We start from the raw sequence: 5,969 nt of genomic DNA, 5'->3' as shown, positions 1-5,969 counted from the left end.
AATTCTGACAGATATAAGAAAAGCTGCTGATTATCACTTTACTCAGCCTTTTTCTTATTATGAGGACACCCCATTCTTTCTCAAACGTACTCTAGATTTGCAACTGCCCTCCACTGAAACAGCACTTGTCAAAGTCCCCAAGGACTTCAATACTGACTGCTTCAATTGTTACAGCTCACAGTACTTGACCTTTTTGCAGCGTATGACACAGTTGATTACTCCTTCCCTCAAACTTGACTTGGCTTCCAAGACACCACACACAGCTGGTTTTCTTACCTCACTGGCCACTGTCTGTCTTTGCTGGTTTTTCCTCATCTCTTTGACTTCGTAGCATCTGGAGTGACCCAAGACTCAGTCCTTGGACCTTTCTCTACATAAAACTCACCCCCTTTGTAATCTCATCTAGTCTCATGGCTTTAAATGCCATTTACATGTTGACTCCCATAATTCTATCTCTACCCTGAGTTGCTCCCTTGAACTCCAGACTAGAATATCCAACTGCCTGTTTATCATTTCCCCTGGGATAACTACCAGGCATCTCAAACTTACCTGTCCACAATCAAATTCCTGATCTTCAGCCACAGACCTGTGCTACCTACAGGTTTGTCATCTCAGCTGCTCAGACAAAAATACCTAGAAATCAACCCTGATGCCTTACTTTCTCATATAGTCAGCCTGTCAACACATCCTATTAATTTTACCTTCAAGGTAAGTACAGAATCTAACCAGTTCTCAAGATTCTAACTTCTGGCACACTGGTACAAGCCACCTGCACTTCTCACCTGAGCTACTGCAAATGGCCTCCTAACTGGTCTGTTTCCACCTTTGCTCACCAATCCCCTAAAGCACACATCTGACCCTATCACTCCTCTGCTCAATGGCCCCCTCTCAGAGTGGCAGCCAAAGTTCACACAAGGCTCTATATAGTCTACAGGACCACATGCTCACATCCCGTCTCTCACTCTTCGTGGGTCTGCCTCAGCCCTCACTGGCTACCACACTGTTCCTGGAGCCCTCTTACATGCTCATAGCCCAAGGGCTTTGCCCTTGCTGTCTCTGCCTGGAATTCTCTCCTCCCAGGTGTCCAGAAGGTTCAATCCCACACTGCTGAGACTTTGTTCAAGTGCTATCTTGATGGAGTCTTCTCTACTCTTTAAGATTCCAACATTGCCCTGCCTCCCCTAACTCCCTATTTCTTCTCCCCAACTTCTATGGTTTTTTTTTTTTTTTCCTTTTTTCTTTTTTTTTTCTTTGAGACAAAGGTCTTGCTTTGTCATTCAGGCTGGAATGCAGTGGTGTGATCAAGGCTCACTGCAGCCTTGACATCCTGAGCTCAAGAAACCCTCCTGCCTCAGCCTCTTGAATGTCAGCTGGGACAACAGGCACATACCACTGCACCCAGCTAATTTTTAGTGTTTTTTTTTTTTTAAGAGAGACGGAGTCTTACTATGTTGCCCAAACTGGTCTCAAACTCCTGGCTTCAAGCGATCCTCTCACCTGAGCCTCTCAAAGCACTGGGATTACAGGAGGGAGCCACTGTGCACGACCCACGGTACTTATCTTCTGATGAACCAGATAATTTACTTAGTGTCTCTTTCCTTCCGCCAGAATTTAAGTTCCACACGGGCAGGGAGATTATGTCTGTTTTATTTACTGCTATATTCTCACCACCTCGAAAAAGAGTAAGGCCCATTGCTGGGTATTCCATCAGTATTTGTTAAATAAGTGAGTTATTCTAGGAAATACTATAGGTTGCAAAAAGTAGAATGGTACTGAGGGTAAGACAATCGCTTTTAAAATTTACATGTATTTATGTTGTATTAGTGTGAGTTTAGTTGTTTTTCCTTTTTTGGTTTGTTTTTATAATGAGGGGAAAAAAAGAGATCCAAGCAAGGAAAAGAAGTGACTGTGTTAACTTTGTACTTAGCAACTTCAGCATCAAATCTCCCTAAGTTTCCAATGTACACAATCTTCTCCAAAGCATCCTCTGGCTCAGAGAAATGTGGGAGTCCTTGGAGTGGTAAATCTTCAGACAACCTGAGAAACTGTACAGTCTAAACAATGGGTGATGAAAATTGATCACCATAAACGTTTGCTAAGAATACCCCTAAAGCTCCCATAGCCAGATTTCTGACCACACTCAGTCTGGCCTGATTTTTTTAGTTAAGCTAAGGTTTGGGGAGCAGGCTGGCTACTCTTACCAGCATCAGAGGGCACCATGGTGTTACAATTCCTTGGTCCTACTTAGGGGCTTTATATACAACTTAATTTCCCTACTTTGGTGGTTGAAGGTTAAGTGCCACTATCAGGAGTGACACTCTACTATGTAACAATTGCATAAGATGTCAACTGTGGTTCACATACACTTTTGAGTATTTAAAAATTTCTGATAATACTGCTGTTCCTGCCTTGATAGTATTGTTAGATACCATTCTGTCTACTAAAGTATAAAACAGACTACAATGAAATATAATGAGGAAAATTTAAATACCAGAAATTAAATCTACTTCTGTAACAAAACAGCATACTCTATACCTGTCTTAACTAGTGACTGTATTTTTAGAACATGGGAACTGCTGCCACCTGCTGGTGATGCTTATGGCAAAGTTAATACTAGGTGGGAGATCCAAACTCCAAAATTCTGGAATTCCCTTTCAAAGCAGACAGCCACGTGAACAACTTTATTATTATCTCCTCGAATTAACTCTCATTGCTCTTGACAGAAAAAATAAATACTAAGTATATTAAGAGATTACCAATGTAAATTAGAACTGTCTACTACTAAAAAAATGACTTTGGGCAAATGACTTTGGGCTGGGTGCGGTGGCTCACACCTGTAATCCTAGCACTTTGGGAGGCTGAAATGGGTGGATCACTTTAAGTCAGGAGTTCGAAACCAGCCTGGCCAACATGGTGAAACCCCGTCTCTACTAAAAATAAAAATATAAAAAAATAAAAAATAAATTAGCTGGGTGTGGTCGTGGGCACCTGTAATCCAGCTACTTCGGAGGCTGAGGCAGGAGAATCACTTGAACCTGGGAGGTGAAGGTTGCAGTGAGCTGAGATCAAGCCACTGCATTCCAGCCTGGGTGACAGAGCAAGACTCCATCTCAAAAAAAAAAAAAAAAAAAAAAAAAAGACTGCTGACAACACCACAAATCTGTCTGGGAATATGGCTTCTGATTCTGAGCCTTTCTTACGTTCACCAGCTCCTCCACAGGTCAACAGGAAGAGATACATCTACTCAACAAACTTCGGGATTTAGCCAAGATGGCAGGCTAATTCTCACACCAGGGCACAGTCTAATGGGTCCAGCTGACTTCCTGACTTGATCAACCTGCCCAGTGTTTAATGATGTTTTTCAAGACGCTGAGCAGGAAAATTACCAGAACAGGTGAACAGCCTAAAACTGCATATACAGCACTGAAGCATCCTGAGAAGTAACTGATTTAAAGCTATAAAAGACCTCAGTCAAAAAGAAATCACTGATTTGCTGAGCCTGCTAGGATTAGGTAGTCTGTCTTCAAAAAGTTTTTTGGCTCCTGCCCAATCCAGATGTACCAAGGTATAATTAATGTTTATATAACAGTAAAAACAGATGAGACAACTGTGACAGCTGAGAGGGGTCTAAGGAGACATGACGACTAAATGTAATAACGTGGTGTCCTAGAAGGGATCCTGGAACAGAAAAAGGACATTAGGTAAAACTAAGAAAATCTGAATAAAGTATGAACTCTACTTAATAATATCAATACTGCTTCATTAATATGATAAATGTGCTGCACTAATATGTTAATAAGGAAAACCGAGTGAGGGGTACATAGGAGCGCTGTACAATCTTGGCACTTTTTGTGTCAATCTATATTCTAAAATAAAAAGTTTCTTTTTAAAAAATGGATGGTCTGTTAATAGGGTAGCTAAAAAAATAAAAATTATAATAAAAATTTAAACTAAAAGAAAAATAGATGAAACAAGATGCATCTCAATTGACAAAGGCAGGCCCTAAAGTTAGTTCGATCACAAGCTTAAAACGTCACAGAGCTATTTTGATTTAAAAAAAAAATTATGGCCAGGCGCGGTGGCTCATGCCTGTAACCCCAGCACTTTGGGAGGTTGAGGCGGGTGGATCACTAGGTCAGGAGTTCGAGACCAGCCTGGCCAACATGGTGAAACCCCGTCTCTACTAAAAATACAAAAAAATTAGCTGGGCACGGTGAGCATGCCTGTAGTCCTAGCTACTTGGGAGGCTGAGGCAGGAGAATCACTTGAACCTGGGAGGTGGAGGTTGCAGTGAGCTGAGATTGTGCCACTGCACTCCAGCCTGGGCAACAGAGTGAGATTCCATCTCAAATAAATAAATAAATAAGTTATTTGATAGCTTATTTTCATTTATCAGCTCTAGACCCAAACCTTTTATATAAAAATGAAGAGACACTGACTATTCAAACTCCCCCAAAAACACCCAGGAGGCCAGGCACTGTGGCTCATGCCTGTAAATCCCAACACTTTGGCAGGCTGAGGCAGGAGGATCACTTGAGCTCAGGAGTTCACAACCCGGGCAATATAGCGAGACCTTATTTCTACTAAAAAAAAAAAAAAAAAAAAAAAATTAGCTAGGCATGGTGCTATGTGCCTGTAGTCCCAGCTACTCAGGGGCTGAGGTGGGAGGATTGCTTGAGACCAGGAGATCTCAAGGCTGCCGTGAGCTACGATCGCACCACTGCACTCCAGCCTGGGTGACAGAGTGAGACCCTGTCTCAAAAAGAAAAAAGGCCCATGAGGTTCATACTAATTTATGGCAAATCTCAACCCACTCATAAAAAAAGGCTTTCATGAAATTAAGGTAGGTACAAAACTCTTTATTCTATCATATATTTTGCTGACACCACAACCTTCCACAAACCCATTTGTTTTACAGGACATTTGGGGAGTTACCCAAATCTTTCATTTTACTGAGACAAAAGTACTCTACCCAAACTATACTATCTTAAAATTAGCTCATAACTCATGCTTCAAAAGTATAACTTTATAAGCCCTATTTTCTTTGTTGAAATTGAGTGATGAGGACTTTGTACCTAAGAATCACTAAGGTGACCAAACAAATTTTTGAGACTAAACACCAAATACCTGTGTTGTTTTTAATATCATAAATGGGAAAAAAGGCTCCCATTTCTTTCATAAAACTGTATTATAAAGGCTTCTTTCCTACTTCTATGACATCATCAACAATGTACAACAGCTTAACATAAAATGGTCTCTAGAAAATATCAAGTAGCTCATGAACTATAGAGCTTCTGAGTAGCTCTTTCTGAATAAATCTGAATTGAACTCTTTGATCAACAGAAATCACTCTCCTCAGGTATATACTGTAGAACAAATCATTTTAATTTCCATTTCTTATCTTTAATTTATTCTTTAAATTAACCTCAATTTTTTTTTTTTTTTTTTTTTTGAGAAGGAGTCTCACTCTGTCGCTCAGGCTGGAGTGCAGTGGCGCTATCTTGGCTTACTGCAAGCTCCACCTCCCAGGTTCACGCCATTCTCCTGCCTCAGCCTCCTGAGTAGCTGGGACTACAGGCACCCGCCACCACGCCCGGCTAATTTTTTGTATTTTTAGTAGAGACGGGGTTTCACCGTGTTAGCCATGATGGTCTCGAACTCCTGACCTCGTGATCCACCCGCCTAGGCCTCCCAAAGTGCTGGGATTACAGGCGTGAGCCACTGCGCCCAGCAAATTAACCTCAATTTTTACACAAAATGTCCTGAATGGAAGACCATGAAACTATCTGGTTTAAACAAAATATGGGCCCTAAAACCTAAGCTCAGTCACAAGCCCAGGTAAAAGAGATGCTATTCTGTGACATTTTTCTTCTTACTTTAAGAACATGTTATATGCTGAACAGTTTTAAAATGTGATTAGTTGCCTTGGTGACAGAACAAATAGCAGCAACTCTGTTCTAATTATAAGA

This window comes from Pongo abelii, chromosome 4 (genome assembly GCF_028885655.2).
Source record: "Pongo abelii isolate AG06213 chromosome 4, NHGRI_mPonAbe1-v2.0_pri, whole genome shotgun sequence".
NCBI lineage: Eukaryota > Metazoa > Chordata > Mammalia > Primates > Hominidae > Pongo > Pongo abelii.
This window is presented reverse-complemented; position numbering follows the sequence as displayed.